The following is a 26,827-nucleotide window of genomic DNA, read 5'->3' on the forward strand; positions in this document are numbered from 1 at the left end:
GCTAAAGACATGCTGTGTTAAGAAAAACACCATTGCTTTTTAAAGGCTTGGTAAAGGAGTGTTGAAGAGAAAAGCCGTGTACAGAGGTTCTCCGAATGGAACGCAATTCCATGTATTGAATGATTATCATTTGTTTAAAACCCACATATGACTCAGTCAAATTAAGACATTTTTTAGGAGCAACTGTCAGATAAATGATAATATCAAACCTTAAGCAACATATAATCTCTCCTGGGAGGTGGCAGGTTGGAACAGTTGTTTGGGGAAAATCCGTGCTGGCATATCTCCAGAATTCACTTGTGTGTGAAAGTTCTCTTAATCTTGAACCCTAACCAAAACAGAGTTGGAGAGATGAGGGTATGCCTAAGAGGTATGTTCCCATGCCAGTATATACAGTCTCCTCAAAACATATTGGAAAGGCAAGGCCATTTCTTTTGTTTGTTTTTTTGTTATTCATTGAGCCCAAACTTTGAAATAAAAAAATGAATGAGATAGATCAGAATTTCAGCTTTCATACCCTGATATTTACATTTAGATTTGTTAAACAGCTTAAAACATGGCAGATATTTTTGTGGCATCAAATTAGGATCTCAATTCACTGCCTTAAGACATCCAGGCCGACACTTTGGGATGAACAAAATATACAAGAGAAGCATTTCCGATTCAGATTACTAACAAAAATCCTCAAATTCTATCCCTACTGTAATGGACAGGAAATGGCCACCCTCCAATATTCTCCATCACCAACACTTCCTGTGCTCAGGAAATCATGCTACAACCCCAATTCCGAAAAAGTTGGGACAGTATGGAAAATGCAACCAAAAAAAAAAGGCATTTGAAAAGTCAATTCACCCTGTACTATACTGACAACATATTAACATTTGATTTTTAACTTTGTGAACTTTTTTTTCCCTGTTAAAATATACACTCATTTACAATCTGATGACTGAAACACACTCCAAAAATAGTTGGGACAGTCGACTGTTTACCATTGTGTACCATCGCCTTTTCTTTTAATAACACTTAAGCGTTCGGGTGTGGAAGACACCGGTTGGTTAAGTTTAGCAAGTGGAATTTTCCCCCACCCACCCATTACGCATTTCTTCAGCTGCGAAAATTTATGGGGCCTTCGTTGCCTTCGTTTTATGCTTCATAATGCACCACATATTCTCAACTGGAGACAGGTTAGGACTGCAGGCAGGCCATGCTAGCACCTGCACTCACTGCTTATGCAAACATGCGGTTGTAATCCAGGCAGAATGTGGTTTGGCATTGTCCTACTCTGGATGGCAGCATATGTTGCTCCAAAATGTGTACATATCTTTCTGCATTAATGATGCCCTCATAAATGTGCAAGTTATCCATGCCATGGGCACTGAAATACCCCCATACCATGACAGAAACTGGCTTTTGGACCTGACGCTGATAACAGCTTGGATGATCCTTTTCCTCTTTGGCCCAAAGAACACAACAACTGTTTTATCCAAAAACTACGTCAAATGTTGACTCCTCGGACAACAAAACATGATTCCACTGTGCTACTGATCATCTCAGATGAGACCGAGTCCAGAGAAGGTGGCGGTGGTTCTGGACAGTGTTGATGTATGGCTTCTGCTTTGCACAGTAAAGCTGTAACTTGCATCTGTGGATGCAGCGGCGAATGGTGTTGACTGAAAAAGTTTATCAAAGTATTCCCGAGCCCATGTCAGGATATCCATTACAGACTCATGACGGTTTTTAAGACAGTGAGGTCTGAGGGCTTGGACATTATGTGCATTCAGAAGTGGTTTTCAGTAGGGCTGGGTAAAAAAATATCGATTCTCTGATTTTAATTGACCTTCAATTTTAAAAAAATGATTTGGGAAATCCCCGAATCAATTCTTAATGTGCGTGATTTACTTGAGAGGATATGAATGTTCTCTGTACTTTGCCTCTCATCCTGAAGATGTCACCATCTTTCGAGTTGCTCCACTTAAAACAAAAAAAAAACCCACAGAGGATCATGGCGGAAGTCACGGTAGGCAATTGAAGCCAGCGCTGGTGAAATTAAAGTCTGATGTGTGGAAGTATTTCATGTTCAAAGGCAGTGACGGTAAAGATGAGGTCAACAAAGTTGTTAATGAATTTCACGGTTGCATATTTACAATGTTTTTATTTAATTTTTTTTACAGTAATGTGCATTGTGCAGTTTGTGCTTACCTTGTGTGCATTGTATGCACGTATTCATGATTTCTAGTTAACAATGTTTGTTACTCAAAGTAAAAGGAAAAAGTAATTAAACATAACTGTGTGGTCCCGATTGTTAATGTAAATGTGTATTTCCGTAATACAGCCAAGTAGGAGGGTTTCAGTTAAAAGCATTTATATTAAAATATGGATTCCATGTCTGCAAAACTACCATTTTAAATGAAATATTGATAACTAATCTATACTGAATCAAACAGAAATCGAATCGAATCCATATCAATAAGGATCAAATCGCCAAATTGGTTGCAATACCCAGCATTAGTTTTCAGCCTTGCCCTTTACACACCAAGACTTAAAGATAAAAGGAATTCGGTCAATTATATTGTGCAGAGTAGAAGGTGAACTGCCCCAAATCCTACTGATTTATCTTTGGGGAATGTTATCTCAAAGTGTTGGATTATTCGCTGCCGCATCTGTTGGCAAATTGGTGAGCCTCGACCCATCCTTGCTCTTGAAAGACTGGGCCTTTTCTGAAGGCTCCTTATATACCATGAGTAGACGATTGCCTTCTTACTTCAACTCGTCACATCACTATTAGTCCTAAATTGCCCCTGTCCCAACTTTTTTGGAACATGGTTACATGCATTAATTTAAAAATAAACATAAATCTTTAAATAATCTATGCAGTTGATTAGGTAAAACATCTAATACCTTGTCTTTAACAGTTTTTTTTTTTTTTGTTTAAATACAAGTACATTTACAAATCCCTCCTCTTTGTTTTTAGTAACATTTTCCATACTGTCCCAACTTTTTTGGAATCGGGGTTGTATTTTAGTGACAGGGGCTCCAGGAATAGCCTACTTGGTGGTTTGCTGAGTCTCAAATAAGCAGCAAGTAACCTGAGAAGGTCTATGATGAAGTAAAGGCAGCAGGGCTCGACAATAAGCAGCCTGTGTGTGTGTGTGAATGTGAAACATTATTTAGGGACACCACTTCAAGTGGCTTGACACCTTATTAAAACTCGTCTATGAAACCTAAAAAAAAAACCTCATGTGATGTGTGTATATAACCCATTATCACTATGACGAGTTGCTTTTCCTTCATAAGAGACCTCCTCAGGTTACATGTCTATTGGTGGTTATGACAAGGCTGGCTATTCCTGGAGCCCCCCCGCACTAAAATATTAGGCAAGACTGACTGGAGGCGTGTGTGTGTGCGCGACACTGGATTTTTCAGTATTTCAAACTCCCTTCAAGAAACCAAAAGGTGTTGTTCTTTCACTTGGTAATCAATAACGGTGACTACATTGACACGGATATCAGGTATCGGTCCAATACTGTGCTCATAAAGAATACCAACCTATACTAATATCCGATACCACGTGATATGAAGTTTTGTGCAAGCTGAGATGCTTTTCTTCATCTCACCACGGTTGTAAAGAGTGCTTATGTGAATTACTATATCCTTCCTGGCAGCTCAAACCAATCTGGCCATTTCCCTCTGATCTCTATCAGCAAGGCTTTTCCACCCACCAAACTATCACTCACTCAATGTTGCCGCCCCTAATTATGTGTAAACTCTAAAGACCACTGTGTGTGAAAATCCCAGGAGGTCAGCAGATTCTGAACTGCTGAAACCAGCCCATCTCTTACCAATATCCATGATCAAAGTCACAGAGATCAGACTTTCTCTTCACCCTGCTTGATGTGACTGAAGCGTTTGACCTGAATCTGCATGATTTTTTGCACAAATCATAATAATAGGGTGATTAGATAACCGCATGAATGTGCAGGTGTTCCTAATAAACTGGATAGTGAATATATGTTCATAGTTCCAAATACTTGGGCCATGTCGCAAATGGCATAGTACCGTACTTAACAGCTTGCCAGTATTGCTTAGGCATACTGCTTTGTGCATCATGCAGTGAGTAATGGAGCGTGGACTTCTCTAAATATTGACTCAGAGCCATGATATTTAGAGATTCCTGCACATAGGTGATATGTTAGCACCCCAACCAGGTAAATGAGGACAGCTCAAGTAAATTTGTCTCATCTGTGACAGAAAAAGCAGCATTTTATATATATATATATATATATATATATATATATATATATATATATATATAAATATATATATATATATATATATATATATATATATATATATATATATATATATATATATATATATAAATATATATATATATATATATATATATATATATATATATACACACACACAAATAAATAAATAAATATATATATTTATTTATTTATATATATATATAAATATAAATATATATATATTTATAATTATATATATATATATATATATATATTATATATATTATATATATATATATATATATATATATATATATATATATATATATATATATATATATATATATATATATATATATATATATACACACACACACACACATACATACATATACATACATATATCTCACACCATACAGTGTACACACCCCTTGTTTCCAATTTACCAATGGCATTAACGAAGCTCATGGGGAAAGGGAGCAAGAACGAGCTAGGATCGGACGAGCAGTAAATAAAAGCAATCTCATTCACTCTCTAGAGCTCAAAACATGGGGTGCTTTTAAGGCTAATAGTACCATCAGTCTAAAAACTCTGTTGAGGACGTAATATAGTAAGAAACACACATACAACATTTTTTTAAATAAAGTGCGAATTTTAGTACTTCAGGAAGAGGTAGGTCTTTAGACATTATTTGAAGACTGCCAGTGACTCAGCTGTTTGGACATCTAGGGAAAGTTCATTCCATCACCTAGGTGCCAGAACAGATAAGAGTCTTGATGCATCCTCCCTATAGGATCAGAGGGAGCATGGTGCAGTGGGGGCTGTGATAAGAGCTTTGAGTTAAGTGGGTGTTGGTACATTTTTTGCCTTTATAGGCAAGCATCAGTGTTTTAAAATCACACCCATACGAGGGCCTTACATGAACTGTTGCCTCAAAAGGTGGAGGCATACAATTGTCAAGAATGTTTCTGTATGCTGTAGCTTTAATCAGCCCCTCCAGGATTTTTTTGCAATTTTATGATCGTAGGAAGTAACAAAATCAAGCAGACTCCGCAATATTCAGAGCTTACCATTTTTTTTTAATTACCTCAGATTTTCCACAGATTTGGGCCAAGATGCCTCTTTGATTCACATGTGCTGTACAGCTGAAAGGTCTCAGTTACCGACAAAAGAGACAGTGCAAAACAATTACGTTAAAAAAAAAAAAGCTGCAGCAAAATCAAGCATTTTTGGCTGCAACAATCAGAAAAAAAATCCTGTACAGACCAATTACGATTTCCTTTAACTGGAACTAATGGGCCCAAACCAGTTTCGTCATGGCAATGTTCCTGTGCACAATGGGAAGTCCATGAAAATGCACGGCTTTGGAATGGGCACATATGGGCGTAATGGTCAGGTGCCCACATACTTTTGTCCATATAGTGTAAATTTAAAAAGAGTAACCCCAATGTAAATATTCTAATTAATTATTTGCCTTTCATCTCATTTAGACACAGGATGCTTATTAACTTCCTTTTACTTAATTCTGACAAGACAGAAATACTTCTATTAGGACCAGAGACAGCTAGAAGTAAGCTTTCTGATTACATAGTTACTCTGGATGGCCTTTCTGTTTCATCATGTGCAGCAGTAAAACACCCTGGTGTGATTATTGACTCTAGTCTTTCATTTGACGCTCATGTAGATAATATTACTAGGATAGCCTTCTTTTATCTCAGAAATATTGCTAAGATAAGAAATATAATGTCATTACATGATGCAGAAATATTAGTTCATGCATTCGTCACCACTAGGCTAGATTACTGTAATGCCTTACTGTCTGGATGTTCCAGTAGGGGCATAAACAAACTCCAGTTAGTCCAGAATGCAGCTGCTAGAGTCCTTACTAGAACCAGAAGATACGACCCCATCACCCCGATCTTATCAACACTGCACTGGCTCCCATGAATTCTCACATTGATTATAAAATACTACTATTGACCCATAAAGCACTGAATGGTCTCGCACCACAGTACCTGAGTGAACTTTTGGTCTTTAATGATCTGCCACACCTACATCGATCAAAAGGTGCAGGCTATTTGTTGGTACCTCAAATAGTGAAGGCTACAGTAGGGGGAAGAGCTTTATGGAACAGCATTCCAATTAGTGTTCGGGCCTCTTAGTGTTTAAGTCCAGGCTGAAAATATATTTGTTTAGTCAAGCTATTTGTGAATAGTTTTTCTTTAGTTAAAGGATCAGATCTAGACAGCTCACAGGGATATAGTGTTGTGGTGAACTGGGTGTTTGGATGCTGTCACACACACACACACATTCACCCAGGTTTGTTGATGGTGGAGTGGCTGGCTGCCTTATGTCCCAGGGCACTTTCATGTTTGTGTTCCCTTCTGGCTCTCCCTTTAGTTATGCTGTCATAGCTAGTCTTGCCAGAGTCCTGCTTGCACTCACGCAAAGTACACTGTCCTTAAACATTAGGGGCCATAAGCATACCTAATTATCTCTCCCTCTCTCATTCCCACTCACTTTCTATCGAGCTACACATGATTCTTCTGAGATGCCAGTGATCCTGACCTGCCTGATCCTTCTTGATGCCCTACTTCTGGTTGGAGTTCTCATCAATTGGAAGTTACATGCTGCTGCTGAGGATGGCCCCACATGGTGCATCCTAAAGCTCACTGAGATTACTGAGGATGTTACCACTTAAAACCATAAAGATGGCTTTGGACCTCAACTCATATGAAGAGTTATGCTATGATGGCCAGGACTACAATTGCTATGATAGCTTTAGCACTGCAATTACCACAAACAGATTTGCACTCATCTCAATCAGTGAACAGTGGATAAGTACAACAAAACAGACTTCATGTATAAACTTTAATGAATTTTCCTGGTTACACAACTGCATTATTTGACCATGCAATATTAGTATATTTACAGAAGGGACTTTTTTTTATAATTATGCTATCCGTTGTCATCCAGATTAGTATGGGTTCCCTTTTGAGTCTGGTTCCTCTCAAGGTTTCTTCCTCATATCGTCTCAGGTAGATTTTCCCTTGCTAGAGTCGCCTCTAGTTTGCTCATTAGAGACAAAATTCATGGATTTGAATTTTTAAAAAATTACAGAATTTATACATTTCTGTAAAGCTGCTTTGGGACAATGTCCATTGTTAAAAGCGCTATACAAATAAAAGTGAATTGAATTTGCAGCCACCAATGCAAGAGAAAAAAAACTTCATAGTAGATGATCAACATGAACATATTGGGTAAGAGCTGTTACTTTCACTCGCCTAGGTTTGTATGTAAACATATATATTTTCTCGTATGGTGACCTGCTTTACATGACATCAAGGCTATCTATTCCTCCACCGTGGTTCTTCGAGGTCCTGCAAACCATGGTGGGGAACAGATAGTCCCTTATCTCTTCCCTCAACTTGGTGACCGCCTAAACCTGCTAAATCCGAAGAAGTACCTTAGTCTTTCACAGTTTACGAAAACATGGTGATCATGGTATGCTGATGAAGCATATGTAGCACTAATATGCAACAAACTGCATAAACAGCTGATCAAATTTCATCCCACTATTATAAAGGTCTCTCCTGACATAAATAGAATAGGGTTAGTGCTGTCTACCAAGTACATTCAGCTGCTTTATGAAGGTACGTGTTGTTCCTAACCCTCCTAGATTGGTATGTCGTGTAGTAAGTTGGGCAAATTAATGGGGTTGGATCTGATAGGAACTTAAAAAATAATTATATATTATTTTTAATATATAATTAAAAATATTTTTACTTATTTTTATATATAATTAAATATTATATATAATAATAAATAATTTAAAAAAATTAAGCAACATCATCGTACATATGGTACATCTTGTACTTCTGAACTGTTTACTGTGATTCTTAATTCAGATCTCTCATGCCCCACACAGGTATCTTTCATTTTAAAGACCTCTACACTGGATACAAAAAGTCTACACGCACGTTAAAATGACGGGTTTTTGTGATGGGGGAAAAAATTAAACCAAGATAAATCATGTCAGAACATTCCACCCTCTATGTGAAATTAAAAATGTATAAGAATTGTGAAAAACAAAAACAAATACTTTGTTGAAGCACCTTTCGATTTTATTACACCACTCTTTTTGGCTAAAAGTCTATCAGCATGGCACAACTTCACTTGGCAAAAAAAAAAAAAAAAAAAACTTTCTAGAACATTCTAGATCCATCAGATTGTAAGGGCATTTCCTGTGCACAACCCACATCAGGTCACGCCACAGATTTTTTTTTTGTTGGATTCAGGTCTGGGTTCTGGCTAGGTCATTCAAAATATTCCATTCCTTTGTTGATGTGGATTGGGTCATTGTCAAATTCCTTTTCATCTTCAGCTTACTAGCAGACATCTGAAGGTTTTGCACTAAAATCAACTGGTATTTGTAGCTATTCATGATTCCCTCCACCTTGATAAAATCCCAGTTCTGACTGAAGAAAAGCAGCCCTAAGGCACAATGCTTCCACCACCATGCTTCACCATGGGTATGGTGTTTTCTGATGATGTGCTTTTTTTTGCACTAAACATAGCTTTTGGAATTATTATACCTTTTGTAATTGGTCTTATTAGACTATAACCCATTTTGCCACATGGTTAGGCTGATTTATTTGAGCTTGGGTGTTTTGTTGTTTTTTTGTGTGTGAGAAATGGCTTCGATCTAGCCACCCTACCCCGTAGCCTAGACGTGAAGAATATGAGAGATTATTGTCACATGCAAAGAGTAATCAGTACTTGTCAGATATTTCTGCAGCTCCCATTGTTTTATCAATTTTTGAGGGACATCCTGTTCTTGGTGATGTCACTGTGGTGCTCCATTTCCTCCACTTGTTGCTGATTGCCTTCAGTGTTCCATGGTACATCTTATCTTTTGGATATTTGTTGTACATTTCTCCTGCTCGATAGCTTTCGACAGTGAGACCCTGTACAAGCTCTTTGCAGACCATGGCTTCAGCAGTCAGATGAAACCAAGACGATGTGAAGAAAATCCTACAGAAACAGTTGGTCTTTATTTGGGGTTAATCGGAATCATTTAATTCATGACAGCTGTATGATAATTACTTTTTAACATGATATTGAATGTGATCGGTTCTGAACAGAAACACATCCCCAATTATAAAAAGGGTCTGCACACTTATGAAACCAGGTTATTGTTATGGGTTTTTTTTTGTTTTTTTCCCTAAAATGGTTACTTTTCAAATACATTTTTTTTATACGCTGTAATTTCACATCGAGGGTGGAAAAGTTCTCACATGATTTATCTTGGATTCATTTTTTCACATCACAAAAACCTGTCATTTTAACTGGGGTGTGTAGACTTTTTATAGCCACTGTAAAATCTTAATTTAGTTTGGGGTTTTTTCCAAAAAAAATCTACTTTGAATGTACTCCCAGTTTATTTTTCATTTGTGTTCACAAGAGCTCCTAAAAAACATAAGCCTGAAGCCCTAACATAGAGCTCCAAAAGAACATAGCAGGGTTAAACTTGGAGTGTTCTCTAATGTTAACTTTCCTGAAGCAGAACAGTGTGGAATGAAGAAACAACTTTGCTTGAACTACTTCTAAGAGCCAAGGACATGCTGGTTGCTATGATGCAAACAGTCACCTCATATGTACTTGGACAACATGTTTGGAGTATGAAATGCAGAACACTCTCACTTCAGAAAAGACTTTAGTAAAGGAACCGCAGGCCATGGTTATGGTTAAAGAATTCCCAACTGCAATGAGGCAAAACTCTGGAGTGATGCCCATGTTTTCTACTGCTGTTACTCAAGACTGCAAATACTTAGCCTTGAGTCATCTTGGTGTTTGCTGAAATGAAACTGCTTATGGAACAAACTAAATCAGAAATGATGTCGCTTTCATGCTTAATAAAAGCCTTAGTCAAAAATGCAACATCTGGGATTCCAGTCAAACTACACAAAATGTTCAGCCAATTTTACCACATCACCAACTTGCATAAGGCTACGAGAATGAGGACAACCTGTTCCAGCCTGTTAGTTCAACCTTTAGGACAAGAAGCACTGATCAGTTTTTAGTTGTGGACAAAGCCATTCAAAGAATGAAAAACTGTAAGATCATACAAGTTAAACAGATGTGACATCACCATACTTTGTCTAAAACAAATTATTTTGGAAACCTCTAACGGCAGACAGCTAACAGTATGATGTTATACTGCAATAATGAAATATCCTATAATATGCAATCAGCCACAGGCCTCATCTGGCCCTTGACTTCATTTTCACTAGCCCTTTGGTTTTGAACAGCTAATTGTGACGATGTACTAGTCAATTTTTTCCCCCGTTTCATGTGTGTATAAACATATTGAACATGATTAAAAAATAACTGTTTAAGCCATGGCCTCAGCTCTCGTGTATTATATGGCAGAGAACATCCATTTGGAAAACTGTGTTACAATCTAGAGCACTTTATTACGTTTATAGGCCTCCTTTCAGTCATCTTATAGCCATTCCACGACGCCTCTTCACTCTACCCACATCTAAGTCTAAAATCAATAAGTACTCAGCGCAGCCAGATTATTCGGTGAGAGAAGAAAAAAAAAAAAAAAAAAAAGTTCATGACAAGAAACTCAGTAAAATTTGAATTTGAGTGGCAGTGATTTTCCATGACAGAGTCATTTATTAGTGATGAAGCTGGATGGAGCATTAGTGACATTGCTCCTGGACAGGAGTGTACTGTAAAAGCGTAATTCACCTTTAAATGGGCAAAGGGGACTTTGCATGCATTAATCTCAACCACATGAAATTTTCATACATATACCAGAGATGAGTGACCCCAGATTCAGAGTTTAGAAGAATGTCAGTACATTCTCTTGGAAATCACATTTACATTATGTGAACATTTGGATGTGGTACATCCAGGATTTGCTTTTCCCTTCTTGTTGGATATGACAAATCTGAGCTACCATTCAAGTCAACTAGCTAAATGGTCTTGATACCAGTGAATGATATCAGGCTGCAGTTAATCATTTTGAGAGCGTGGCAGACTAGTAATGGTATTAAAGCCTACCACATGAAACGGTGTTTATCCAAACAAACAACACCTCACATACTATCTTGATGCAATTTGACTAAAGTAAAACATCAACTTTGGTGCTCATGCTAACAGGTAGGAGCAGTCAGACTGAGACTGCTTCTTCACTGAGAACATTGTGTAATAAGAAATTTTTCATTGATGTACACCCCAAACTATTTAGACAGGATAAAAACAACAAAGTGTCTTATTAAGGTGTTAACCTGCCATGAGACAGCATCAAAGTGTCTTGGCACAGATTCTACAAATCTCAGGAACTGTACAGGAGGAATTATACACCATTCTTCCAAGATATTCTCTCTACTAGTGTTTTGATGACGGGAGCAGAGACTGCTATCAAACTCGTTGCTCTTCCACAACTGGTTGAGATTTGGTTACTGTGAAGGGCCATCGTATTTGATTTACATAATAGGTCATACTCGTTAAACCATTCAGTGAGATGACGACACAGTCATCCTGGAAGAGACCACTCCCATCAGGATAGAAATGTTTCATCATAGGATAAAGGTAATCAGTCAGAATAACTGTATTGAGTTCAAGAGTATTGATTTGTAGTGACATTTTCTCTTCCCACATCATAACAGAACCAGCATATAAGCAAAATATTGCAGTGTTTACTGTATAGACCCACTGCCATGCAGCCACAACACGTCACTCTGAGGAATGAGTTTTTAAAAAACATCTAAGAAAGAGGTACAGAAATTTGTGCGTATGCATGTAAGACTTGTTGACTGTGCAGTTCATGTATATAGGGTTGGTTCTGATCATGAGCTTCACACAATAGCAGTAAGTAAGAAACCCTCCACTTCTCTTCCCTTCACTTCTCTATCTGTAGTGCGTGTGCAAGGATATGCCGCTTCTGCTGAGTTAGTGAACATTAATAGACAGAATGTTATACCTATTGAAGCCCATTTCCACCAGATAAAAATGAAAGAAATAGTAGTATGCTGATAGTTCCTCAAACTTTGACTTCTCAAACTGTAATTCATCATATAAAAAGTCTCACTTATTATCAACAACCTGGACTTTATATGTAAAGATTCTGACTTCTCAAACAGACTTATCACACCCTAACCCCATCATGATGGGTATGATGAGTCAAAGTTTGACATGAGTCAAAACGTAGGGTTAGGGTTAAGTGCGATAAATCTCTCTAGCCAATGAGAGTAAATCCAGAACGGCAGAATGGCGAATGGAAACTTGCAGAGCATAAACAAAAAGTTTGAAATTGTAAATGGAAAAAACTGGCAACATGGCATAAACCATGATTAGCGAAAACAAAGCTTAGAAAACTGTTAGAGAATGCTGTTTATTTGAAGACCATGTTTTTCTTCTCTCATTGTATATTTTTGTTCGTTGCTTGAAAAGTTACGTTCAATACTTTTGGAACAAATTTAATTCCATACTTTTCTGCCTGGTTGAAAAGAACACATATACTGATACCACTTATTCACATATGGGTTTTTTTTGGTTGGATGTCAATTTATACAAATTCCCATGATCGATCGTCATTTAAACGAATGATCAATGAATCGATTAATCATTATCCATAATACTGTAAAATGCAACTACTGCAGTGGCAGGGTGTGAAAGCATTACTATAGCATACAACTCGCGGTAATGTTAGACATTCCCATCCCATGGTAACGATAACCTAGCATTACAGCTATTCACCATAATACAAAGAGTGCGTTAATGTTAACTGCATTTTTGCAAGTGTTTTGGACAAGGCAAGCTGTAGTAATTAGCATTAGGAGGATAGGTCAGGGCTGTGTTTATTCATGTATAGCGGGTAGGACTGCACGATTATGGCCAAAATGATAATCCCGATTATTTTGATCAATATTGAGATCTCGATTATCTATCACGATTATTCATTGATTTTAGGGACAACATTTTTATTGTACTTTCACATTTAAATAAACACACCGCTGCTATCACCTCCATGTTTTGCTACATTCCTGCTAATGTACAAATCTTTGCATCAAATTAGACTGATCCTTAGAGATTACAAAAATTAAGGAGCACAGTTGAAGTGTTTTTTTTTTTTTTTTTTTTTTTAAAGAGATGGTAGCGTTAATGTGCCACAATATAACACACAAGTAGGCATGAGAAAACTTGAGCTTGTCAATTATGACAGAATTTAGGATCATAGTGCGTGATCAATAAAAGATGGCGGTTGTGAGATCGGGAAGTTGAGAGAAGCAAACGATGTTCAGTGTTACTCGTCATCATAATGGCTTCCCTGCAGTATTTACACACTTGTTCGGTTGACTGAGGAGATGAAAAGCAGTGTGAAAGTAACTGTTGCACGGTGTAGATGCATTTTGGACTTCCTGTAGTTTTTATTCCGATTGTATTATACAACTCCGAACAGGTCACACAAGGTATTTCAGTCGCAAATGCGAGTGAAATGGTTGCACTGTAGAGCCCCGAGTTTATCTGCAAAGTTTTTTCCTGTTCGGCGTGATGAGGTTTAAGGTCCCCGACAACCCCTGTAGTGTCATTTAGCATCGTGCTAGTGTCGTGATTTCCCCTCGCACAAGCGTTGGAGCTCGCAGAGAAACTGGCAGCTTGAGCGCTAAAATGCTAAACCCGTTTCCGGGTTTTGTTATTACAAAATGACATCAGCCCCACGCCGCTCTACGTGATTGACTAAGTGTAGGAAGCGCTTGATTTGAGTGGAGAAAACAGCGGAGTTTTCTATGAGCGAAGGACGAACTTTAAATGTCAATATCACAGTCTATCATGTTCATTTAATCGTGGGCAGTCAAAATCGTAATCGCGATCGATATCCGATTAATTGTGCAGCCCTAATAGAGGGTATGCATTGATGTCACTTTCCCACCGGAACACGCCCCCCTCTGTCAGACTGAGTGGCAAAACATCCAGTAAAATGGCTGTTTTTTTAGGGGAAGCTAAGAAAACACTAGTATAACTGACAATCATCAGCTTAAATTGAAGGCAGTTGGACTCGACAGTGACCCTTACAACTTGCCCAAGAACCTGTGGTCCATGGACATTGGCATGTGGCCAGAAATCTGTTTTCCTGACCTTTATATGTACCTGAAGCCTGAACGCATACAAAGCCTTGACACTTGGTCCTACTTGGATTCGCTTGGATTTGTTGGAGAAATTAAAAGTGACAAGAACACCAATAAACATTCTGGTTGCATGCGGACAGGTACAGTATATACAAACATTTTTATTTTATCATATCATTTCATCTGGTAAACCGTAAGCTAGCTAGTCCTAGTTTGTTTGTAGCCAACAGTGCTTCCACTTACTAACGTTATATATTTGTGAAGGTAAAACATAGTCAGAGAATGAATGAGCCCCCATTATTCATCACTGGAAATAGGCAGCATTTTAAAAGAAATATGTAGCAAATTATTCATCATTGTACAACATGAATACCATGTGCCAAAACAACTTACACTTACACTGCTTGACTTAGTAAAAAAGAAGTGAATGGTGTTTTTGGCACTCTGTAAAAAGACCGCTCTGAATTCTCGTTGAATCTGTTAGCACAGTCGATTGCACAGCTTTTTCCCATTTTAGACGCCTTTTTTCTGTGTTTTCGCAGAATTCACACTGTACACTAATGCTGCTTCTCAGTCTTTTTGCCACTCAGTGGGTGTGACCACGGTGGGTGGAACTCGCCGTGGTCACACCCACTGAGTGGCAAAAAGACGTCACGGGCGTACCCTCTATTCTGCGAAAGTTAATGCGGGTAACAGGGGCAGACAGTCAGTGGCTAACGGAACTTAGCTAGCTCAGTAATGTCGAGGCCAAAAGTTCTTCACAAGGTTAACATGACCATAATAGAGGATGGGGTTTAGATTGTAATGCTTTCCATTATCCCTGTTAATTAAGTTGTGCAAAAAAACTGGTGGCGAGGTGCTAAATGCAAGAAAATAAATATTCACAAGTCTACAGTGCCATTTTGTTCACTGGGAGAGTGGAGGTCAAGTTTCCAAAATTGCACAGTTTGGGATTCTGTAACGCAATTTCTCAGTTAAAGCCCAGAGGCAAATTTCTGTATTTTGTAGCTAACAACTAGCATTCTTTTACAGCTTTTCAAATGGAAAGCAGTGGGACTCTTGTCTTCCCAGATGGCAGGGAGATTTGTATGAAGATGCATCAACTCCAATTCTTACATCTGTCAAATGTTTTTGATTTTAATAAACATCACATGAATTTCATGCAATTGTTTGTTTATTTTGTGAGCATTTTAGTATACAAACAAATTGCCTTTTAAGCGCTATTCAGACGGGACTAACATCTCAGTGTTTATTACAAAGGTGGGCGTGTCTGTTCTGTACATCGGGGCGTTGAATTAGATCACGTGCTCTGGATGCCTGCAAAAGTACTTTTAAATTTAGCGATTTAGTGGTTAGCACATTCGCCTCACACCTCCAGGGTCGGGGGTTCGATTCCTACTGTGGCCCTGTGTGTGCAGAGTTTGCATGTTCTCCCTGTGTTGCGGGGGTTTCCTCCAGGTACTCCGGTTTCCTCCCCAGTCCAAAGACATGCACGGTAGGCTGATTGGCGTGTCTAAAGTGTCCACAGTGTATGAATGGGTGTGTGAATGTGTATGTGATTGTGCCCTGCGATGGATTGGCACCCTGTCCAGGGTGTACCCCGCCTTGTGCCCGATGCTCCCTGGGATAGGCTCCAGGTTTCCCCGTGACCCTGAAAAGGATTAAGCGGTATAGAAGATGGATGGATGGATGTACTGATATTACAGTGGCCAGGCTTAACAATTTACGCGATTTGGCTGTTCTTGTTGATTCAATTTTTTTTTCTTCTTCGCCGGCTAGCAAAAACATCTACATCCACACTGAACTGCACGCAGCAAGCAGAAAACGCACGTGAGAGCTTCTACGGTAGGTCACGTTGGCCAAAACACACAAGGAAAAGCATTGTGGAAAAATAAAAAAGTTTTCTCTGCAATCACAGACATTCGCAGTCGGATGGGATTAGATTTCTCAAAAGGATCACCTAGTTAGCCAAAAAAAAATAATAATAATAAAAAAAATAAAATAAAATAAAAAATAGTAGGTGATTTAAAAAAAATTTTTTTTTTTAACACAGGTTGTGTGAAAAACACGGACTGGATTAAAATTGTCTGTGAAACACGAATTTCTCCAACATCCCCCTGGAAAACCAGTCCTGTCCGAATAGTGCCAAACACAGACGTGTTTAAAAACAACATACATATACCCACACACACTGCGTTGAAGGCAGCACAAAATGGGTCGTCCTTAACTAGACACGCGGTGTGTTAATGTTTAACAAGTCAGTTTTAAGAATGTATTTGGGAAAAATCAGAGAATACGAAATAAAAAAAGAATGTTTTTACTCATGAATGTCCAGGCCTACTCCAGCCTAGTTATGACTTCAGCGCTCCTGCTTGAAGTTGCGACTTCCATACCTCAGATGGATACCTTTTCATTATGTATACATTAAATGCTCAGAAGCTAAACCTACCCGTTAGATGATCTGAAATTGATCAACTCTCGAAAGCCATTGCCTATCGGTGTCATCAAAGGCCACGTATCATCTGCAGCATGTCGTTTGCGATCATTTCACCCAGTCGTTCAGTTATTCCTAATGCATTTCAAACTAAATCAGGAGCTTGCATATGTAGTTTTACATCCTGTCATCCTGTGTGCTGCTGGATGCACCCTTTATAAATGGTATATCATGCTGCTCGTTGCTGGATTGTATTTTAAAACACAAATCACAATGTTTGCAATTAACACTGCAATCGCCATTTCAACTGAAAGGTTCCCAAATGCATACACTTCGTTTTCCCTCGTGTCTGCTGCACGTGTTTTGCGCACGAGCGGGCACGCGCCTCAAACCTACACACTGTACTGTAATGATGCCCTTGCTTTGAATCGAACCAGTTATTAGAATCATTAGCATCACTTCTTTGGTTTATATTTAGGCTACACATTCGTTCCTGTTTAAGAACTTTGGACCTGCTGAGAGTGGCCGTTGTGAGCCCGTTTATGTGCAGTTTATATATTTATCACCACTGCAGTTGAGATATGAACCATGACAACAGATGTTATTAACCAACATGATTAGATGGACTCCAGATACCATTAAGCCCAAGCCAATCTGAAGGTCCACACTCTCAAACGTTACAAACTGTGATGGTGATAAGACAGAGTTCGCTCAAAGTCTGACTGGACAGGCTTCCTGTTACAGAACATGTGGACTCAATAAATATATTGGTTCGCAATCACATCTTTGATTTTCTACTGACGTGACCATGCGCACGAGCTTCGCTTACACACACACACACATTCTCGCGTGCACACACATCCTGCCCGTTTCCTAGTAGAAACCACGTGTATTTGTCATTTTTCACCCTCAAACATTACTGTCGAATGGAGAGACCCTTTCATAATACCATAATACCGCTGCACACTAACAGTTATTCGTTTTTCACCGTGTGTGAGAATTTGGGTGTCGAGTTTGTTTATATTAAACATAACTACTTAGTTAGACTGATACACAACAACTCATGAGCAACGGTGAGTCTGATATCCAATTATAGTCTCAGTCATAGTTTATTATATATAGCTCGGTTTATAGCTATTTGAAGCTAAATAAACACATTAAAGTTTACACACAGAGAGAGAGAGAGGCGCTTGATAGTCAAACTCCCCCTGAGAGGAACAAAACACATCCCTATACAAAAATAACCGATTTGTTTTCTGTTAGTTGTGTTTCAAATTACCTTTCCGAGGAGTGAAGACAATCTTGTCTTTGTTCTTGTGACTCTGGGGTCTGTTGTTAAAGTGGTCCGCGCGCAAAACTTCACGTGTATCACTGCAGCATGTAATAGCGCCTGTGCTGTTGCCTGTGCTGTTATAACGCATGCGCAGAGTTTGCGTGAACATGACCTAAAACATCGTCAGATTTTCACACAAGCCCTAAAAGTAGACAAAGAGAACCCGTTTAATCACTGATTTATTGAGGAAAATGATCCAATATTACATAGCCTACAGTGAGGGAAAAAAGTATTTGATCCCCTGCTTATTTTGTACGTTTTCCCACTGACAAAGAAATGATCAGTCTATAATTTTAATGGTAGATTTATTTGAACAGTGAGAGACAGAATAACAACAAGAAAATCCAGAAAATTGCATATCAAAAATGTTATAAATTGATTTGCATTTTAATGAGGGTTAGGGAAATAAGTATTTGACCCCCTCTCAATCAGAAAGATTTCTGGCTCCCAGGTGTCTTTTATACAGGTAACGAGCTGAGATTAGGAGCACACGCTTAAAGGGAGTGCTCCTAATCTCAGCTTGTTACCTGTATAAAAGACACCTGTCCACAGAAGCAATCAATCAATCAGATTCCAAACTCTCCACCATGGCCAAGACCAAAGAGCTCTCCAAGGATGTCAGAGACAAGATTGTAGACCTACACAAGTCTGGAATGGGCTACAAGACCATTGCCAAGCAGCTTGGTGAGAAGGTGACAACAGTTGGTGCGATTATTCGCAAATGGAAGAAACACAAAAGAACTGTCAATCTCCCTCGGCCTGGGGCTCCATGCAAGATCTCACCTCGTGGAGTTGCAATGATCATGAGAACAGTGAGGAATCAGCCCAGAACTACATGGGTGGATCTTGTCAATGATCTCAAGGCAGCTGGGACCATAGTCACCAAGAAAACAACTGGTAACACACTACGCCGTGAAGGACTGAAATCCTGCAGCGCCCGCAAGGTCCCCCTGCTCAAGAAAGCACATATACATGCCCATCCGAAGTTTGCCAGTGAACATCTGAATGATTCAGACGACAACTGGGTGAAAGTGTTGTGGTCAGATGAGACCAAAATGGAGCTCTTTGGCATCAACTCAACTCGCCGTGTTTGGAGGAGGAGGAATGCTGCCTATGACCCCAAGAACACCATCCCCACCGTCAAACATGGAGGTGGAAACATTATGCTTTGGGGGTGTTTTCTGCTAAGAGACAGGACAACTTCACCGCATCAAAGGGACGATGGACGGGGCCATGTACCGTCAAATCTTGGGTGAGAACCTCCTTCCCTCAGCCAGGGCATTGAAAATGGGTCGTGGATGGGTATTCCAGCATGACAATGACCCAAAACACACGGCCAAGGCAACAAAGGAGTGGCTCAAGAAGATGCACATTAAGGTCCTGGAGTGGCCTAGCCACTCTCCAGACCTTAATCTCATAGAAAATCTGTGGAGGGAGCTGAAGGTTCGAGTTGCCAAACGTCAGCCTTGAAACCTTAATGACTAGGAGAAGATCTGCAAAGAGGAGTCGGACATAATCCCTCCTGAGATGTGTGCAAACCTGGTGGCCAACTACAAGAAACGTCTGACGTCTGTGATTGCCAACAAGGGTTTTGCCACCAAGTACTAAGTCATATTTTGCAGAGGGGTCAAATACATATTTCCCTCATTAAAATGCAAATCAATTTATAACATCTTTGACATGTGTTTTTCTGGATTTTTTTTGTTGTTATTCTGTCTCTCACTGTTCAAATAAATCTACCATTAAAATTATAGACTGATCATTTCTTTGTCAGTGGGCAAACGTACAAAATCAGCAGGGGATCAAATACTTTTTTCCCCTCACTGTATGTGTGAGTGGCAAAAGTATGTAGAACAGGGGTCTATCAAAATCTGATCTTCACAACACTTCATTGTGCATGAACATGAATTCTGAGGAGCTCAGATAAAGAGTTGTTGATGCTTATCAGGCTGTAAAAGGTTATGAAACCATCTCTAAAGAGTTTGGACCCCACCAATCCACAGTCAGACAGACTGTGTGCAAATGGAGGAAAATTCAAGACCATTGTTACCCTCCCCAGTAGTGGTCGACCAACAAAGATCACTCCAAGAGCAAGACGTGTAATAGTCTGCGAGGTCATAAAGGAACCCACATTGGCCAATGTTCATGAATGTTCATCAGGAGAACACTAAACAACAATGGTGTGCATGGCAGAGTTGCAAAGAGAAAGCCAAAAGTCACTCCTCTCTCAAAAGGACATTGCTGGCCATCTGCAGTTTCCCAAGAGAAGGCTATTGGAAAAATGTTCTGTGTACAGATAAGACCAAAAGATAACTTTTTGGTTTAAATGAGAAGCGTTCTGTTTGGAGAAAGGAAAACACTGCATTCCAGAATAAGCGAGCCACACCGTCCGATGTCCCTCCAAAGTTTCACGTATCAACATACAGTTCATCTTCGTTATGGTACCTAATACAGTTTTGGGTGTTTCATTTTTAATTTTAGGAAAGCTTCAAGTGCAGCTAATTATTTCTCATGCTATACGTGCAAATAGACGACTGCTTGAAGCCACGGGCTGCATCCGAAAGCGCGTACTTTGATTTGATGCACACAAGGGCATTGAACTCTGCTGCATGAATAGAAGTGCTAGCAAACAGTACCAACAGTAGGATTTGTTGGTTTAGTTGGGGTCAAGAGGTGCGTTTCATGTAATATCTGCATGAGTGTAAAGACAACCATGAATGTACCCTGGGCATATCTGATCCACGTGGACCATTCATTTCTGTGTTCTTGCAGCGGCATAACAAATATTATGGGCACATGTCTGCACTAACCATTGATTACGAACATAAGTATCTCTATATACAGTGTGTAGCAACTAGTAATTTTGCTTAGTAATACAGAATGCTTAGCAACTGTTGTTATTGTATGTTTTCACATACGTATTCACAAACTCTAGAGTAGCCTAAGCAAACCCTACACCAATAAGCCTGGAGGAAAGGCTCCCAGAACAAAAGAGTAATAAATGCTGTCCAAGAATTCCCATCTTATACTGAACACATTTTTTTACAAGAAGACTGGTCCAGTACAGTTTCTATGTGTCCAAGCAGCTCTCTGATCTAGTCATAATAGTTTGCGGTGTGAAGGGTATTCCATTAAAAACCCATTCCCATTCCCAGTTTGAGTGCAATCAAATATTCTTAAATCCCTCACATAGGTGGATTGAAATACAATTCATTGAGGGAGTGCCTTAATGTTCTTCAGGGTAAAATTTAAGTGCTTATTGTGATTGCAATAAAGCAAGCCCAGGCAAATCTCTAATGCATTCTACTGGCATCTTTCATAAACAGGGTGGTTGGGTCACTGTGTACAACAGAATGTTGCTTTTTCCCCTGGATAGAACTGTAGTTCTGTAGTATCTGTACTGTAGTTCTGTGTTATTTTCATATTTTTATCCATCCAATTAATCCATCACAGACAATAACTACAGTGTGCATTAAATGATGTGTAACTGAGGGGGACATCTGAGGCTATAGCATTATATTATCATACAAAGGTGGAGCATACCTGTTATATCTGGTTTCCTGACTCTACAATAGAAGGTTGAGTCATGGAAAACGCTAATATTGTGCTCTTTTCTGCGGTTGGAAATGTGCTCTTCTGGCAGGTGAACATACCTGCCATAAAGCCATGTGCAGTTGTGGATGTTTTTCAAGTACATTTATCTGTGGAATCTTTGATTGTGGTTATGTCACTTCTTGTTGTGTGCAAGTCTTCACTGAAAATTGTCATGCCAAATTTAAAGTTTTGCTTAATCCCCCGAAGAGATAAGTGATGACCAAGGCATGAACTTGTCTGTCAATTCCCTTTACCAAGGTGATGTCAGCAGATGTCTCACTGATAGGATGAAGAGTTACATAACAGTCATACGCAATGGGATGCATTTCTTATGCATTTCCAGACTGTGGCAATGTGACACACTTGTTATTCATTGTGAACTGTGGCAAGGGGTGTTGTCTGTGCCAAAAACCACGTCTGACATTTCTGAAGCTAAGTACACAGGATGTGGCAAAACATTTGTACTGCAGCCTGCTGGCTTACACTCTAAAAACAAATGTTTAGGCTCCACAAAAAAAAAAAAAAAAATTAATGCAACAGTTTGCATCAATCATTTTGAGTTATGACAACTTTTAATGAAATTAATTTCAGCCAACGAACTACATTGAGTTAGAGAAATTACCTTTTCCTCTACAATCAAATGTATTTTCAATTAACACTTAATTAATAATTTGTGTAATAAACACAAGTTTTCAAGTTGATTACTCATAAAAATTAAGTTGTTCCAACTAGATTTGTTCACATTATTTAAAAATAATTTAAGTGTTATGCACTTAATTATATATTTATGAACACAAGTTTTTAAGCTGACAATCATTTTAAACATTACGTTGCTCCAATTAGATTTTCTCCAGTAGAATGCAGACTTTTAAACCAGGAAAAATGACTAACTTTAATTTGTATAACAATAGTAATTAAAATCCAGTGTAATTTACAATACAAATATCATACATACCTAACATCTCTGCAGGTTTTATAGACCTAAAAGCACTGAATGAAATGAGCAATATAGACAAAAAATAAGCACTCTGCGTCTACTACTTTTATCTCTCTCATAGAACTATCCATATTCCAAAGGCTGCTAATTCTGCTCAAAGAGTAAACTGACTACAATGGAGCTAGAAGGCTATACCTGTGAAGGACAAAAGTTTTTTATAAAATGTGTCAATACATGAAATTAGATTACACAATGTAGTTGAATTTTACACAAATAAACAGAAATTTAATCATGCTTTTCCTTCGTATAGCACAAATGAAAAGCTTCTCTAGATGAGAAGATTTGTCAAATGAAACTATCATTCTTATCCACTGCTACGGTAAACTAAAGAGTAGATATTCCAATTACACTGCTAAATATGACTAGCATTAGCTACGTGTAGTAGTACAAAATAGTCCATCAACTGTAATAGCAGGTGTAGCCTAACCTATACACGAGTCCACTATTGGTCATATCACAATTGAGAATATACCCAAATTCATTGCTTTAGTAGAATTTATTTGTAAATGAAATGATACTCACATTGAAATGTCCTTTGTATAGTATTTGTTCAGTCTACAGGTTCTCTAACACAGTCTTAAATGTCTGAATTTATCCAGGCATGTTAAATGGGTAGGGGAGGAGACTTGAAATTAGTGACTGGAAGTTATCACGCCAATCTCATTAAGTTACTACAATTTAAATTTTGTTTTAAATCAATTAATGCAGAAATTTCTGTTTAAATTACACACAATATTAAGTTGATGTGATTATCCATCCATCCATCCATCCATCCATCCTCAACCACTTATCTGTAATCGGGTCGCGGGGTGATGTGATTATCAACATTATTATGTCAACACAACTCATCAAAATAATGTTTACAACTTTAAATATTTAATTAAATCAACTAATTGAATTTTTATCTTGCAACCACACATTTAATGAAGTCGTGGTAATATGTCCCCTGAATTACTTTTTAGAGTGTACATGGTGGCTTACAGGCATGAATAAAGGTGTCCTTAACAAAATAAGAGGTACCCTGATGTCCCATGATGTGTTATACCCCCTTCCTTTCCTTCAAGGAGCAGCAGTTATCTGCATAACCATTTTTGTAATTATAAATAATGTTTATTTGGAAGAAGAATGTTTAGTTATGCCATTTATGTACAGTTGTGTGTATAATAGTAAACAGAACAACTATACACCAGTGATAGAACAGATAAGAAGATACAAGCTCTCTACTACTTTATACTCCAAATTCCAATCCACAAAGACAGTCATGTTTGTCTGTTCTAGCAGTACCTGGGACCAAATCTACACTACGGAGACATGGTATAAGACAAAAAATTATTTGCCCAGTGCACTTTTGGCCTGTCAACACAAACTTGTATAAATAAACATAGCATTTGTTTAAACAGCTTTTGAGCACTAGTGGCCTCTGTCACAATGTGAGAGCTCTTGTTTAAAGCTCAAATGGTTGTCAGAAACCCCAGTGTGTGCTAGATGTTACAAAACAATTGCCCCATGCCTCATTTTTTGACTAAAGCATCTGGATTCTTTTTGCATGCCATGTAGACATTTATTACTTTTTTTCCCCCATTTCTAAAAAGGATGAGAACACTCTGAACAATAATGTGTGATGCAGTATATTATTTGGAATTGGTAAGAAAGCTAGAAATCCACCCGACACCAGTCCACTAGTTCCTGCCTTAAAACACATAATTCCTGGGCTGGTGTTTAGCTCTACCCCTCAATACTTTGCCCCTGTTTATTCCAAACTGGCTGAAGTTTTATTTTTCTTATGGTTTTGGCTAAACCAGTGGCTACACAGAGTGTGAAGGCGCTGTTTGCATTCACAGCCAGACCTCTGCGTCTCCACCTCCACCCTGTCTAGTCTAAAATAAGCCTACTGTGGTTAGTGGAAAACACTCAGTAGGCTCCCCATGAAAATAACACACAGACACGGAGATGGAAAGACGACGGTGGGAAAAAGTGAAGGACAGTGTGAGAAAGACATCTCCCAGAGAGAAAAAAAATCTAAAATATTCAGTTTGATTATAGTATAAAAAGTAGTCAATATTAATTTGTTTTTGTACTATGAAACAAAGAAACTGTCCAAGTATAAATATTTATTTCCACAACTTTACAGTGCAAATTCTTAATAGGCCCAGAATGTTTTTTTTCTTCTACTGAGTTCTTTTTCTACTGAGTTCTACAATTTACTATTTATAGATGAGGCCAAAAGTTTACATACACCTAGGCTTAAGATATTCAAACACAGTTTCTCAACTCCACACATTTTATGTTACCATTCATTTCCTGTGTTAAGTCAATTAGGGAGTCTACTTTAGTTCCATAAGAGGTTTTTTCAATATAATAGTTAAGAGAGAGTTTTATTTCAGTTTATTTACTATATCAGCTTTTCAGTGGGTCAAATGTTTATACATTAGTATTTAGTGGCAATGCCTTTTAAATTGCTTAACTTGAATCAAGAGCTTGGGATAGCCTTGCACAAGCTTATCATAATACTTTGCTGGAATTTTTGCTCATTCCTCCAGACAGAACTCAGTCAGTTTGTGGGCCACTCCAATACTTTCACTTTGTTGTCTTTGTGAGGGAAATTATTAATTTTTACTTATTCATAGTTTTGTTCTTGTTCTTTTCAAGTTCATCAGAGGATAACGACTTAGAAGAATACAGAATACAGAATACAGAATCTTTATCTGCTTACAGAGACACAAACATGTTCTTCTGCACACCTTCTAAGACCCTGAAACAAAGCCGGTTTGAACTGCATCAAACTGCTTCTTATCAGTCTACAGAAGTGTGTAATGCTCTACGTTTCATATATATAATAGTGGTTCAGCACAAGCGCTTTAGAGCGCTCTCATTATTCTATCCTGCTTTATTCTATCCTGTATTAACCATCTTTCTGTAATAAACCTTTTTTTACCTTCAGAGGACGGGTCTGCGAGTGTTGTCTAATTTCCACAACAATTTGTGTCTCCTGGCTGGGCTGCGCGAATCTTTTCAGCTTTTCTGGACAACAAGCAAACAGGAGAATGCTCATAGAAAAGTTTCACCCTGAGGTCCGTATTAACATGCAGGCGGTTTGTCCTTTATTGTGCAGAGTGAAAGACTGATGCAACCTTACTGATTGGTAGGTTTCCTGATGAATTTAGAATTAGAATTTTATGAAGTCATTGTGTATTGCTGTCTGTGTTAGCGCTGCACAATTATGGCCAAAATGATAATCCCGATTATTTTGATCAATATTGAGATCTCGATTATTTAATCACGATTATTAATTGATTTTAGTGACAACATATTTTTATTGTACTTTCACATATATTTAGTTTTTTCATGTCACAATATAACACACAAGTAGGCATGAGAAAACTTGAGCTGGTCAATTATGACAGAATTTAGGAACATAGTATGAGCCATGACAAATTAATTTACCTTCTGATAAACTAAATTTAATATTTTTAGTTAATTTTATAGACTGTATGCAAAAATAAATAAATAAATAAATATATTAAATATATTTAAAGCTACACTATTAGACATTTTCCGCTGTCATGGTTCTGGGCTGGAGTCAGTTCTCGAACCGCTCTGTGTATATTGTTTAGATGTCTGAATAATCTCATATAGGATGTGATTGGGTGAGTTAATTTACCCGTCAGATGCAAAGCGCTTTAGTTTAATGGTGTTCATTAGGGACGCATGATCAGGATTTTTACAGCCAATACCGATCCTAATACCAATCTTTTTTGTTTAAACTTTAATCAGGAAGTCTATCATAAACAGTTAAATGTAAGCTCTCTGCTCATGGTCACTGTTAATTGAGTTAAAATAATAGCAGTGAGATACTGTTAGTTAATTGATAAATAAACAAGCATAAAATATTTATTTTTAAATATCTTAAAAACAATAGAGTCCTAATTAAAAGTAGACTAACACAAAAATGCTCCATATTAGGAAAAAGGCTAATAGCTTTCTAAGGAAATAGCGAACCAAGCTTAACGTCAAATTGATATTAAATGCAAACCATAGTGATTAAACATTATTTCATTTCTCATTTTATTTATATTT

The 26,827-nt window shown here is 38.1% G+C and overlaps 1 protein-coding gene across 6 annotated transcripts in view; it reads right to left on the minus strand.

Moving 5' to 3' along the window:
• Positions 1 to 25,858, minus strand: part of slc29a1a (solute carrier family 29 member 1a) — a 44,684-nt gene extending 18,826 nt beyond the window's left edge. For 5 of the 6 annotated variants that reach the window (XM_017463710.3, XM_047154347.2, XM_017463707.3 and 2 more), the window contains exon 1: positions 18,106 to 18,264. The gene's annotated coding sequence lies outside the window, so the exon portion shown is untranslated. Of the gene's footprint in view, positions 1 to 18,105; positions 18,265 to 25,685 lie in introns of those variants that run through there. The other variant, XM_053679506.1, reaches the window with a different exon arrangement.
• Between the last annotated feature and the right edge of the window lie 969 nt (positions 25,859 to 26,827).

The sequence above is a fragment of the Ictalurus punctatus genome, chromosome 3 (genome assembly GCF_001660625.3).
Source record: "Ictalurus punctatus breed USDA103 chromosome 3, Coco_2.0, whole genome shotgun sequence".
In the NCBI taxonomy this organism is placed as follows: Eukaryota; Metazoa; Chordata; class Actinopteri; order Siluriformes; family Ictaluridae; genus Ictalurus; species Ictalurus punctatus.